We start from the raw sequence: 15,683 nt of genomic DNA on the forward strand, positions 1-15,683 counted from the left end.
TCTTGAAATGCCATTCTGACCTGAATTGTCAGCCTCACAACTGGTAGCTTAACCCACTATTCCATAATCTCACCAAAAACTTTTTGAAGATTCTTCCTGTGCATGGATTTCAAAGATTAATGAACTAAAATAATCATCTTATAACTCCATTTCTCAAAATGTTTATTTTCCTATAGGAACCCAACTTAAGATAATGTGTAATATTTCTAGAAATATTCCATTCCCAGACATCATCTCCAGAAAGCTGTTCCTGAAGCCCCCATGCCAGAGCCCTGGGTCTCCTCTACTGTGATCCCGCTCACCTTGAATTTAATCATCATTGTCCCTTGTCTCTCTCCATCACCTTGAGGGCAGAGCTTTGAGATGTCAAAGCTCTGAAATGTTTCTGTATTCATCACCTAAACACAGTTTGTGATATATTCACAAGGGCTAGATCCATGTTTATCAAAGTAATTAATATATTAGTTAATTAATTCCCCCATGAAACTTTGGCCCAGTATCTCCCTCTACTCCATCACACTCTAGAAGCCAAATGAAGGGTAAGACAGGCCTTCAATAGTCAGCAAGATACCTGCTCGTGCTGGGTATCCCCTAATACTATTATCTAGCCGGCTTTTCCTTTTCCATCACCAGGGTGCATATCAATTTCACATAGACACTTCCTCCCATCTGTTCTACTCATCTGTTGGACAGTCACTCATTGCCACTTCACAGCCACAGGGAGTTCACTCTTCCTTTCATTCCCCTCCGAGAAACCCAGAGAAATTAACTCTGATTGATGTGATTTTTTTTTTGGTTCTAACAGCAAAATTACAGCAAAATTCAGCCCTCATTTGCACCACACTTGGAAGAAATCTGCTCAGCTTTTGTCTGCCAACCACAGCAAAACCTTGATTAACTAGGATGCAGTGCACATTGGTGGATTGTTGGTTTGTGGTTTTATTTTCCTGGTTAGCAGAGAGATAAAATGGAAAATCCTATTTATTTCTTCCCTTATTGCCTGAGAAAAAGAATCAATGGTTAAACCACATTGTTGCCCACTGCTAATAAATTCTCCCCAAAGAAACTGAATAAAGAAGCATCTTTTAGGACTAATAATCACAAATTTCAAAATAAAAGGTGGTATTTGAAATTAGGCTGGGGGCAGACATTTGACACAGTGGTTAACTTGCTTCTTGGGATGCCTGCACCCATACCACAGTTCTTGGGTTCTACACAGGCTCTGCTCCCCCTGGGAGGCAGTAGGTAATGGCTCAAGTACTTGGGCTCCGACCACCTATGCAGGAGGTGCTGATTAGATTCTTGGTTTCTGGTCTCTGCCTACCCAGCCCAGCTGTTGTTAGAATTTGGGGTATGAACCAGCATATGGAAGCTCCCTGGTTCTCTCTCTCTCCACCTTTCATGCTAAGGCTGAATTTTATTTTTTAAAGTCCTTCACAATCCTTGCCTGTGCTCTTCTTCTACAAACAAAATATTAACTGAGGGCTCAGATTCTTGAAATTCACTCATCCAAAAGCACTTCAAAGAGTCCACAGGGGGTTAAGCCACAACTTGTGACGCCTGCTGCCCACACCAGAGTCAGTTTAAGTTCGGGTTGCTCTAGTTCCATCCAACTCCTCGCTAATGTGCCTAGGAAGGCAGCAGATGACATTCAGGCTGACCCAGTCTCAGCTATCAAAGGTCACCTGCAGCGTGAACCAATGGATGGGAGATCTCAGCCTCTCCCTGTCATTCTGCCATTAAAATAATTTTTCACTCCCCAAGTGGCCACAACACACAGAAGTTCTTCCTTTCTGTCTCTCCTCTATATATCTGACTTTCCAATAAAAATAAAATAAATCTTTTAAAAATAAAAATAAATAAATTTTTAAGTTTTATTTATTTTTTATTGGAGAGTCAGATATACAAAGAGGAGGAGAGATGGAAAGGAAGATCTTCTGTCCACTGCTTCACTCTCCAAGCGGCCACAATGGCCAGAGTGGAGCCAATTCAAAACCAGGAACCAGGAACTTCCTCTTGGTCTCTCACAATGGAGCAGGGTCCCAAGGCTTTGGGCCATCCTCAACTGCTTTCCCATGAGCTAGAAGGGCCCATATAGGATCCCACCACGTGCAAGGCGAGGACTTCAACCACTAGGCTACTGTGCCCAGCCCATAAAATTTTTTAAAATAAAATACATCTTTAAAAAATAAGACACTTTTTTTTTAAAGATCATGGAAAACAGAATCAGAAGATCAGTTAACTGTGGTGCAAAAATTTTTTTTAAATCCCTCATATACAGGTTCTTCCAAAAACTCATGGAAAATGCAAATTATGAAAAAAATGCATGTTATTTAAAAATTTTGTACATGAATCATGAATACCTTAAGCATGCTTGTATAAGTCACATTGTTTTCCTATAAATATAATTGGTTGTCTCACAGATATTTAAATCTAATCTTACTAAAACCAACACATCCAATTCTACCTACTCAGTGTACACTCAATGTCTCCTAGGTATCCCAAATCCTCTTCCCTGCACTCCCAACCCCAGGACACATGAAACTCCCACTCAGTACCTTCCCACAGTCTATGGAATTACAGAAAAGAGCAACTGTTCTTGTCATCCAGCCAGCAGATCCTTTTAGTTCTGGGGGAAGAAGCTGCCAGATGGTAAATCAACACCTTGACCAAGTTTCAATTCTGTCTTAAGGGAATGGAATTGCAAAGCAAAGAAATACAAAATTACTGAGCCCTGACTGTGCCAGGTACCGGGGCTGCCAATGCATTTTTAAATTTATGATCATGGCCCAGGAGGCCCTCTACAATTTGTCCCCTGCTTGACTTTTTTTTTTAAAGATTTGTTTTTATTACAAAGTCAGATATACAGAGAGGAGGAGAGACAGAGAGGAAGATCTTCCATCCGATGATTCACTCCCCAAGTGAGCTGCAACGGGCCGACGTGCGCCGATCCGAAGCCGGGAACCAGGAACCTCTTCCGGGTTTCCCACGCGGGTGCAGGGTCCCAAAGCCTTAGGCCATCCTCGACTGCTTTCCCAGGCCACAAGCAGGGAGCTGGATGGGAAGTGGAGCAGCCGGGATTAGAACCGGCGCCCATATGGGATCCCAAGGCGAGGACTTTAGCGGCTAGGCCATGCCGCCAGGCCCCTGACTTTTGACTACATCTCTAACCACATCTCCATGTCCTGCATCTACACTGGTTCCCTTTCGTTTCCAAGAACCTGCCAAACTCTCTGTATCAGTTCTTTTGACTTTGTGGTCCGTCTTCTTAGCCTGCTTTGCCAAACCGCCCATCTCCCACGCCCAGCCATTCTCCATCTTTTTTCTTTAGGGCATTTTCTTTCAGTTGACTTTCTCCATGACTGTCTGCTTCCCCATGAACATGTTCAGTTTCCTGAGCGTCTCTGCCTTACTCACTGCTATAATACCAAGAAGCCACTCTATATCTGCCCTGTCATAAAAGCTTAATAAACATTTCTGGAATAAATGGATAAATAACTGTAGCTGTGAATAAACACAGTTACGCCTCCATAACCACAGATTCTGAATTAAACCAACCCGGGTTGAGAAATATTGCCCAAAAATTGCATCTGCATTGAATATACACAGACTTTCTTGGTCATTATTTCCTAAACAGTATAGAAAGACAACTACCTACACAGTCCTTATATTGTTTCAGGTATTATAAGTAATCTAGAGACTATTTAAAACACACAGGAGGATTGCATCGGTTCTAGGCAATCCTTGAGCCATTATGTGCACATTTTGGTAACCACAGAGGATCCTGGAATTTATCCGCCAGAGAACTGGGGGGATGGCCTATCTTTGTTAGCCCTTCAGCAGATAAAGAAGAAGATTTGAACAGACAAGGAAATGCCATACCGCAGCACCCCTAGGAGGTGGTAGAGGTGGGCTTCTGACCATAGCACTGTCTAAGTCACTGCTGCATTCCCCATCTACCTACAACTGTGTGGGAAGGCAGGAGATTATTCCTTAATCAATTGTTTTCTAACTTCTGTTAATGAGAAGTGTGTGAGCAGCTGTGAGCAGCTGTGACCAGCAAAGGAAACGTCTCATCAGCCCAGAGTTGCGTCTGTCATACCAGGGATACGTGTTTCCTATCAGCAGGATAGATGGAGCAGAAACTCAGGAAACGGCTGTTTCCATTCTTCTCAGATGCACCCTATTCTTTGGGATCCTCTTACAGACTGATGAGATCCTAGTAGTGGAATGAGAGACATGGGATGTTTACCCAGGAAGGCTGAGGGCATGAGTGTGATGCATCTAATATAGAAGAAGCATTCTTTGTCCTCACGCTAACTCTCTGCCCCAGGAGAGGAGCCACCCAGCAGAGGAGCTGCCACAACGCTGAGGGAATTGGGGCTCCCGCCTGGTAGGTAGCCATCTTGTGGAGGTCTGTTCCTCTCACTCATGCCGTTGCTTAAGCTCCCGTCTTTAATTCTGATAATACTCACCCAGGCATGCCACACTCTGTCTTATGCCTCATCACCAGTTTAGAGCTCAAATCCTCACAAGAAATGACTGGGGCCTGAGTTTTTCTCTTTGGATCCTGTTCCTGGAGGCTGCCTGACTCAGGGGAGTGTATTCTACACCCTCATCTTCCAATCATTCCTGACTGCAACCAAGTCTCCGAATCCCCACCCAGAAGCTCAGCTTCGGAGAAACCCCTTGTCCCCCTCCACCACCACCACCACCACCAAAAAAAAAAAAAAATCTCTGGCTGAAATCCTGGCCCTTGAAGTGATTGTATTATGAGCTGGGGTCTTTGGGGTGAATACATTATAAGGGTTGAGCCCTGATGAATAGGACGAATGCCCTTAAATATGAGACTCTGGAGAGACCCTCATCCCCTCTGTCTTGTTGGCCCTGCAAGCCAGGAAATGGGCCCTATCTGTCAACACGCTCATCTTGGATTTCCTAGCCTTGGTAACTATGGCTGGCAACAAGAACCCAACAGAGATATCACCCTTCCGAGGCAAAACTTACCCAATCTCCTCATCCTGTTTTTTTTTTCTTACTTTAGGTCTTTTTATTATTATTATTAAGAGAGTCATCATGTTCTCTATCTACATGACACTTTCCATCTTTAAACATTAACTAATTAATTGACTGAAATGGTGTCTCGGGAGCATTTATCATCCATCCCATTAGCCAGAGAGCCAGGAAACTGTCTATAAAAGCTACTGAACACCCAGTGGAGGCTTCATCTCTGCGCTTCCTTGCCCTGAAATGTGGGGTTCGTGTGTGTGATGGGAAAAAAAGAGAGAGAGGGTTTGACTTCCACCGACTGCTATACAAATCTACCTCTGGGAGACATGGAATTTCAATTGTAAAATAATCAGTCTTGGAAATTGTCCTGTCCTCCAGGAAAAGAAAAAAAAAAGGAGTTTAACAGCAATTGCCCTTCAAAACAATTACTAATTATAATGTCTATAAAGAAAAATACCCTCGATACCATTACTTCTAATAAGGCCAAGCAAATCTATAGAAAGGAATTAGCTGGCGTGTCTAGCATCTGACGGGGGAGCTCCTGGGAATGGGTCAGAAGAGGAGTGAGCTCCAACTGGCTTATCAACCTGGATCCAAAGATTTAGGAGGCTTACCACCTGGGGCGGGCCTCTCTCCACAAAGTGAGGGGATTAGCACAGGAAACCAGGCCATCACCAAGGTGCAATGAGAAGCCAAGCTTCCTTGCCTGATCTTCACTCCACTCTTTCTCATACCAGTTTTCTCCCCTCACCCCCAGTAAGTATCAGGATTCACACCTCCTGCTTAAGACTCCAGCCCCACTCATTCTTAGAACCACAGAGGTGCCCAGCAATGCTCACATCAAAGCCCTGATACATTGGGAAGAATTGACTGTCACATCCCATCTGTTCAAAATGAAATGTGCTGTGGAGAAAAGATCTCAGGGGGGGAAGAAAGGTGGCCCTTTGGCACGACAGGATAACAGACGCTAAGGCCAAACAAGTGGGAAAAGAAGTTCTGACCTCAGAGTGTCTACCACCTACCCGCCGTGGAACGTAAATCAAATCATTTGCACTCCCTTTTGTGCAAATGGACTCTCAGACTTCAAGTCCTCATCTGTAAAATGGGTGGATGTTTACAAGCTGCTATTGTCCTAGGTACTCAGCTGCTGGCAGCAGAAGCTAGCCCAGATATTTTCAGCAGAAAAGAATTTTTATCAGTATAAAGTGATGCCAAAAATCACTGCAAGGAATCAAAGCATTGGCTCTTACAAGAACAACTCTCGGGCCCTCCCTAGTCATTGGTCCTCCATGATGCAAGGGAACATGGTCCCCACGGCCACAACAAGTCAGGCCAGGAAGCCAACGGCTGCAGAAGTTACCCAACACTGGGATGATCCACTGTGCTCTATGCACGTTGATTTCTTCCCTCCCAACTCAGTTACGGACTCAAGACCCCTCCGGTCTTGAGTCATACACAGAAACCTAGCTAGAAAAGAGTCTGGGAAACAGGACTTCTCTGCATTCCAACCTCTGACACAGTTGACCAAGGCTGGAGTGGAATTTAGAAGACCCATCCACCTAATGATATACCCACATGTTGCAGGACTGTCAAGAGAATTACAGGAGATGATATTTATAATGTGCATTACACAGCATCTGCCCAGTAGTACATTCTCAATATATGCTTGCTTCTTTCCAAAACATTCGCTACAAGTTGAATCTCTGAATCACCTTTCAAAGAACAAAACAAATAAATCTGGGAGCCACAAGCACAGTCTTCCCAACTTACCTGAGATGTTTATTTTGGCGTCTTCAATTTAGCAACCATATCAAACATTACAAGTATTCCCTTTAGAGTGTTCCTTCACCTCCACAGAAAGATGGGATCTACGTTTTTCAAGTAGCTTAAGGTTTTACTCTTACCTACAAAATTGTCAAAGCAGCCTCTTTCTGGATAATTACATTTACTTTATTGATTTAACCACTATTTATTGGGCACCTAATAGATGCCAGGCAGATATGATTCCTCCCCCCTCCAACCTTGCAAGAATTAATGATACAAGCAGAAAAAGCACAAAACTTGTAAGAGTACCAATTCTGATAAAAGCTAAAAAAGAGAATTATGAATGTGCCATGAGCTAGAATAAATAACATGTCTCTGACTCTGCTCAGGGAATCAAATCTTCTCTCCAAGGAAATAACGTCTATGCAAAGCTTTGAAGGGTGCAGAAACATTAGCCAAGTAATGATTGAGAGGAGTACTTCATGCAGAGGAAAAAGCAAAGCAAAGCCTGCATGTCTGAGAGGCCAGAAAAACATCAGCAAGGCTGGAGTGTATTAGTAAGAAGGAGGATAGGAGCAGAATGAACTTGGTTCTATCACCCCAAGCAATCATCTAAGTGACACTGTCTCAGAGGTTGGAATCCAGATATGTTAGACAATTTACATTTCACAAAAAAAGCAACATGTGAGGCAGTATTTACCTGCCTTCCTGCATTCCAGCTGTCTTCTCTCTGAAAGAGAACAAGGTCACCCTGGATTGGGTAGTTGTTAGTAGTCAACATGTTAATGTGTGTTGAGTTTATAAGGGTTCTCTGAGAAGGATGCAACAACATTGTCACTGACATCCCAGCATCCCACGCCAGACAGGTACATCAAGTCATCCCCACCTGTACACTTCTAAGAGATCCTCTCTAGCCCCCACACAGCAGGGGTATCCAAGGGACACCTTCAGGCAGCCACAGTTGATTGGACCAAAAATGGATATGCACTCTCGCCTGGGCCTATCAGATTCCTGCACATGGGCAGTATGTGCAACTCAGATACAAGCTCAATTAGCTGGAAAATGTTAGAAGCTGGAGCTGTAAGTTCACAAAGATAACGAATAGGACCAAAGTCTTTGACAAGTAGACACCAGTCAAGAACAAAGCTTGGGAAGCTGACGGTACATGCCAACTTGCACAGACCAGAATGGAGCAGCTGTGTAGAAATAAGCTCCACAGAGCCAGATGGAGAGAACATTCAATTTACAACATACCTACCCCCATGAGGTCCAGCTGCATGAACTGGATTCCCAGAACACCTTCTGTGTCCAGACAGTAAAACTTCTCATCTGCTTTAATTTCTGTGGATGAGTTTCTGCTCCTCACCACGGAACAATCAATGCCTAAGAGAGTGATCAAACAGGAGTAGTGAGGCCACTTCCTTAAACCAGATCTAAAAGCAACCCAAGCGATCAACAGGTCAATAAAGACCATGACTGTGTGCTGCACTTTTATCTCCATGCTTTGGGGTAGGGCTTTCCTCTTCATAGAGAACTCTTCCACTCACATTTGCAAAACAAGCTCTGCACTCTGAGTATCACTTCCTCAGCCTCCTCTCTAAGATAAATGGTTGCTGCAGGTTGCATTTGGCACTTCTGCTTTATAGCGTGTAATTCATTTGTCCACAGGCTGGTACCCTACCACATGTTGGTTTCTAGTAGGTGCCTGCCCTCCTGCTGTGTCTCCTGGACAATGTCATCTGCATAGTACCCGTTCAATAAATACCTGGTTCCCAAATGATGAAACATCTAAAAAGACCAAATTGACTTTCCTGTTATCTTTTATGGATGAAAAAGAAGATTCTAATTTAGCCTGCTAGGTGTTCTACTTTGTGCAAGCTATTGGAGTAGCAAAGATGAACTAGGCATGATTTCTGTCTTTAGAACTCTATATTCTAGGGGAAAAGTAAATAAATGTGTTAAAATGCATTTCAGTATTAGGAAGAGAGGCAGAGGGCAAGAGAGGAAGAGACTGCCATAGACATAGTTTGAGAAAGTGTGTGGATGATAGATTAATGGAAGGTTGTCGGGGGGGGGGGGGTCCCTAACAGTGACCCTAACGTCTCTTAATTCCTCAGAATTGAATTATTGAATTCTGTGTTTATTCATTTGGGGATTGCTCAGCACCTACTCTTCCTTATTCCAGATACAGTATCCCACTTTTGGTGTGGGAAAAACATCTTCCTGCCCCCCTCAGTCCACCAACCCCACTGGCGAGGATGGTGCCAATTCAACACCTCCACTCCAGGTATCAAAGAAGGTTGTGTGTTGCAGATGACCCCAATCAATATAAGCAATGTGCATAATGTGCAGTTCGTATATAATCACATGACAAAGTTTGGTCCAACCAATGAACCTTGGGATTCTTAGAAGGAGTCGATGGAAAAGACAAGCTCTTCCTTTACTAAAGTCCCCAGAGAGCCCATCTTGTGACTAGGAGAAGAGAAGCTGCCCAAGAACAAAGCTTACAGAGAACACTCTGGACCTGAGAGTAAAGGACATGCCTGATGACACTGTTGGGACATTAGAATCCAGCTGGATCCTTGCTGGATTTTCCAATTAAAGGTCAATAAATTCTACTTTGTTTTACATTCCTTAGCCTCAACACGACTGACCCTGATCAGCTGAACAGGAGTGGCCCTGAGCAATGATTTCCACCCACTGGATGGAAACAGCCAGCTTCTCCCTTAGCTATCTCCAATGATTGCCAAATGTCCCCTGGAGGCTGGAGGGAGGTGCTGATTGTGTCCAGTTGAGAACCATCAGATTACACCAGTTTAAATCTCAGGTTTCTATTGCTTACAAGTAAGAGCCATGACCACATCATATAATTCCCAAAAGAAATAATTCTCACTTCTACATATCTTTACTTGACCTGAGACTTATTTCAACAAGTTGTTCTTCCCAATACCAGTGAGTCAATTTCACAACTTTTTTTATATTGGAGTAAATGAAAGTGAACCAACAGATCAAGAGCAACTTAGCTCTCAATCCCACCAGTACTTTTTCATAACTGCATATTTGGATACATCGATCACACTTCTCCCCCTATCCCATTTAAAAATTTAACACCTTCCCTTGTTTGTTTTCTTTATTTTAGCATTTTCAGCAATCAATTTTCTTTTATCCACAGATCTTGCCTTCTATGGAAAACTAATCAATAAGAAATTAAATTTTGGGCCAAGCTATTTTAAAGTAATGTAACCAATATATTCCTCTCTCAGTCAAGGTTCCATTGATTGTGAAGTGAACACAGAAAGCAGACAGCGATCCCATTTCACATTCCTTAAACACTGTAACTTCAACTCTGTGCCTTAAACTCCCTAGCCTGCCCAAAGGGGTCTTTTCCTCCCAATGTCATCACTTTGGGTGAAGCTCATGTTTGATTGTTTACCTCCTATTTTAAATTGAACCTGGGATAGGAGTGATTTACTCGTTTCTGAATGAAGGATGGCAGGATTGCAGAGAGCAGCAGAGATCAGACACACAGGTCACATGCACTCATCCTAATATTCTTCTCCTTTGTTACCAAAATTATTCTTATCTTGGTCGTACTGGCCCACCTCTTGGTCCCTAAATTGGAATCTCCCTTTCAAGAAAATGTCACAGTGTGTGGAATAAGAAAATCAAAGTGAAAATCAAATTTCAAAAGCTTTGTAGCTACCATTTCTTCAATTGTCTTTTAAAATAATAGAGGGTGAGCTTCCAAGACACAGAGACCATTTCACAGATGTACATGTATATCAGCAAAGGAGGCTGTGAAAGACAAGCAGGGAAAGAAAGGCACCATGAGTATCCTTCTATCACAGTGCATGCAACAGGTGCTGGGAAACACCTAGCAATGTCACTCAGTTTCTCAGCATGGAAATGGTGACGAGATTCTGCTGCTGGGACCATCAGGAATAGTAACCTCACAGTTACATTGCTCCTTCATTAAAAGGGAAACTATGCATTTGGGGAAACAACAGCTTCAAAGTCTGTAAAGTCACTCATTCAAAGGTACACTGGGAATGACAGGGCATGACCAGACTGGCTATGGGACTGAGACGAGCCAAGACTTCACATCAAGCTTAACCAAGCAAAGCAAAGGATGGTAACACATCTCTGTGAATTCTATTTCCAGTTGCCCACCACTACCCCACAGCAAATGATATTATAACTAAAACAGACACATGTAAATGAAGAAAAGTAGGATGAGGGTGGGACAACACATGATTCAGCTCACTCCACCTTGAATGCAACAAAGGATATGGGCTGGCAGAAGTTAGTGCATTTATTCTTTTCCAGATTCTTGATATACACAGACAAAATAGATCCATGCATTTGTGGTGTGTACATCATAAAGGGAGAGTCAAGGCTTACAGATAAACAGCCTGAGCACTTCCTGGTCTTACAAGCCTACAATAGTTCCAACATCCTGTGACAGCAAACTCCCATCTCCAGGACAAAGATGATAGTGCAACTGCCCATAGTGTGGCAGCTGTGATGGGCTAATGCACACTGCAGCCAATCAGAGCAACTTTCTGTTGATAACTTCTCCACCTCTGAAACCTTCATGAAGCAGTTAGGATTAGCATGTAAGTCAACCAGATTCACATAAGCTGAGTCTGCTAGGTCTACCTGCTCAGGTGCATAATGAATGGCTTCTTCCACTTTCACAATTCTATATGGCACTGTATGTATTATTCCCATTTCACACAGATAACTAAACCAAGGCTCAGAGAAAATAAAGTGACATGTAGATTTCTTTGGCCTTTCTACATTGCTATGTTGCCCATGTCACTCAACAAAACTCAGCTCATTAGCATGGGAGTACACAGGTATCAGTATACTGAAGTCTTTTCTGGTATACTGAGTCTTTCCTGGGATTGACTCTGGCCTATCCTTAAAATACTCAACCAATATCCAACAAACAATGTGAACACTGCACCTACATCCACCTTATCTTGAACAATTATTTGTGGGTCAGAATGTGCCATCTCCTTGTAGGAATCTGCAGCAGCCTTTGGCTCCATCACCCCTGCAAGAGTCGATTCCCCCAGGAGACTCTCCACACTGGCAGGGACCTCTCATCTATGCATCCCACAATTCCCACTGCTCACATCCACTGTAAGTTTATATTATCTCTAAGGAAGGGAATATTGGGAGTCAGGAAAACCTGTTAGCAAGATAACCTGGGCACAAACGGAAGACAGAAAGTTGGTAAAGATGAGGGGAGAATAAAGGACCGTGTGTTATAGGACAGGGTACAATAACATCACCTACAACAGGGAGATAGTAGCCAGGAAGCAGACCATAGGGAGCGAGGAATTCTGTAACAGTAAGGCTTAGAAGACAGCATTATTCAAAAACCCAATTCATGACAACATCTTGCTTTCATTTCTTTTCCCAAGGGCTTCCACCTCTTGAAGCATATCTGATCATCACAACCACAGAGTCTGGGGTAGGTACTGTCTTCCCATTCTGTGGAAGAAAATCAGCATGGTCAGAAAGCTCCCACACGGCAAGATCTCAAGGCAGCAGAGCCAAACCAAACAGGCCACACATCCCGGCGTCAACCAAGCCAATGTTCTGTTTTTCTGATCCTGTGACCTTGAAAAACAGGCTGAGCATCCCAAGACTCATTTCCTAAACCTACACAAGAAATGTTTGCTCTCTGTTTTCTAGAGATGCTGGGGCTCAAACAATGGCATAACACCTCGGTCAGCTATTGACATCTGCTGCCATGAATGTCTCCCCGCTTGTCACCATCGCCTTTGTGTGGCTGGTATGACCTGCAACCCACTTGGGCAGTGCTCCAGCTGTCTCCAGAGGCATTCAGAACTCCTTTTGAAACACAGCAGTCCAAGGTTCCAAGCTCCTGTGCACCCCTTCCTTAGAAAGCCACTGACTTCGCGTTTCCTTTCTTAGCTGCCAGGAAACAAATGCCAGGGGTGGCTTTACAGGGCAGGTTAGGAAATAATTAGTTTGCCTTCCACAAAGGCCACAGTTCACTGCTGAGATATTTAAAACTCTACTGATGGCTTAAAATAAATATCACAATGGAGATGTCAAGAGAGGTGTGTGTTCTAACACATGACATTTAGGGTTAGGGGGAGAGAGAAAAAAATGTAAATGCATTTACCAAAATAATCTCCAGGTAAAACCTTTAAGATTTGATACCACAGAAATGTCATATTTTCTCAGCTATCTGTGTGTGTATGTGTGCGTACATGAACTTTCCTCCTTTGAGGGTACCGAAAAGTTTATGAAGGAAAAGAAATGAACCACTATTTTCAAAAATAAATAAAGAATATGATCATGCTTTTAAAAATCAATCTTAATCATTTGCAGTGATTTTTTAAAAGAAATGCATGTTTTATTTATTTGAAAATCAGATATATAGATAGAAAGAGAGATGGACCGGGGGGAAAAGGGTTAGGGCTGGGTTAGGGTTAGATATTCCATGTGCTGGTTCACTCCCTGAATAACTGCAAGGATCAGGGCCAAGCCAGGATGAAGCCAGAAATCTGGAACTCCATCTGGGTCTCCTACGTGGATGGCAGGGGCCCGAGAACTCGGGTCGTCTTCTGCTGCCTTTCCAGGTACATAAGCAGGAAGTTGGATCAGCAGCTAGGACTCTGCACTTGTATGGATGCTGGAGTCACAGTCAATGGCTTAGCCCCTTGCACCACAAGGGTGTTATTTCTTTAAGAGTGGAGGATAATCTCCAAATGCCAATAGTTGAGTTCTCTACCTACAAGATGTAGGGTACACCCAAGGCATGCCACATGCTGATGGCATCTTTTTGTTGTTTCTTTCCTGTGTGATCCTCAGATAGTGAGGCACAAAAGATCCTCCCCAACACTGCCAGAGAAGTAATGGAGACCTCCAAGTACTTGGCCAAGAACAGGAGGTTAAGAAATCCTGCAGTCAGGACTGGAGCCCGAGCCTGACTTACCCTGCCCCCAGGTTCTTACCAGCATATTCCCCAGACCTATGAGGGCCAAACACTCACCACCATCAGGCAAGACAAAAAAAGACAATCTAAACAGGAGTCCACAAGCTGGCAAAAGCAATAAAGGGTAAATCTCAATGAAAACTAGCCCTAATAAATACCCACAGACTCCAGAACATGTCCCTCCCTCTATGATCAGCCTGGAAGATTTTCATCTTCTACCACATCCCACTTGGGGCTCTCTGCTCTGCTAAATATCAATTGCTTGTCCTGTCCGGAACAGTGTCACATATCACGACCTTGTGCCTTCGAAACACTGTTCCTTTTCCCCAAATGCCCTTCCTTTTGATGGGTGGACTCCTACATGCCCATCAAAACCATTGGTGGGGCTTGGCAGCGTGGCCTAGTGGCTAAGGTCCTCGCCTTGATCCCATATGGCTGCTGGTTCTAATCCCGGCAGCTCCACTTCCTCTCTGTCTCTCCTCCTCTCAGTATATCTGACTTTGTAATAAAAATAAAAATAAATCTTTAAAAAAACAATAAAATAAAATAAAATAAAACCATTGGTGAACTGTGCTCTCATCAAAACCCTGTAGAAACATAACTCTTAGGAAGAAATCTTCTTCATCCCTCTCTTGTTCCCACACCCAATGAAATTCAGGGGCCCCCTCCTAGTACTCTCAGGATCTTTTTGGTAATTATCACAAGACGTGGGTGGGGTTTTATTCTGTGGGTTGTTTGGGTCACTCTATCTGTTCCCCTTGCAAGAATATCTTTCCTGCAGGCAGGACCTAGGCCCTTATTCTGCCCGGTAGCACCTAGACCCCATCCGGTGTCTGAGTCAAAATAAGCAGCTAATTGAATTGGATTGAAATTGGAAATGAAAACAAATATCATGGCAAACTGGAAGAAAGGAAACAAGTGCTAATGTTGTGAGAGTCTATTAAGGAGCAATCAACCAGACCATGTTTGCCTAATACAGATTACAAAACTGGTGCAGAGGCAACCGGAGCAGTGGTGGGGATTGATGCTCTCTGGACATCTGCCGGGTGTCTCGGCTGATAAATCTCTAGCTTGCCTTGCTGACGATTTCATCTTTCAGAAGACAGAGGAAGCAACAAAGGAAATCCCAGCACTAAATCATGGCAATAAGGAAACACCAGTAGATGAGAAAGTGGCAAAATCAAAAAAGAGGGCACATAATCATACAGCTCACGATCGCCTGGGAAAAGCAGCAAACATTCGGTCCACACCCACCATATGTCATCTTCTGTATCTATGTTTGTATGCGTCATTCTCATGGCCACCCCCAGAGGGTGGGTTTCAATCATTTCCATTTGCAACAGCAGAGAACCAGGAAAACACAGAAAGGAAAAGGAACTTGCCCAGGGATGTGTCACACAGATCCGCCTGCTGGAAAATGCAACTTCCACCCTTATAATGTGCTTCTGGGCAAAAGCAAGGTAGTGCCTGGCTTAAACACAAATGCAACTTTAAAAAGATCGTTGTCACTTCATAACAGAGCAGTTCAGAAAGATAATGGAAAATGGAATTAAAAGTCAAGTTTGTTTTGCTGCAAAACAACTTTGAAAACCACATCTAATGTTTTCATAAATGCAGTTTTCAAGAACCTTTCAAAGATCTCTCACAGGTATGGATTTCAAAAAACTTTTTCGCACCAAACTCAACTTATTTTTAATTCTTTCATGAACTTGAAGTATTCTTGTACAATCCAGGCAATGCTACAGTAATGAAATGCATACACACATCCTAATATCACGCTAATGTGAGCCCTGGCAGCTTTCTGGGACAAACAGCCATCATCTCGCAGCTCAGGTACCTCATCTCAATAGATACTGGAAGGTTTGCCTCCATCCGAGGCAGAGGCAAGCCCTGGATGACCCCATACCCACCAGGCAGTGCTTCCCCTTAG

Source organism: Ochotona princeps, chromosome 24 (assembly GCF_030435755.1).
Source record: "Ochotona princeps isolate mOchPri1 chromosome 24, mOchPri1.hap1, whole genome shotgun sequence".
Classification (NCBI taxonomy): Eukaryota; Metazoa; Chordata; class Mammalia; order Lagomorpha; family Ochotonidae; genus Ochotona; species Ochotona princeps.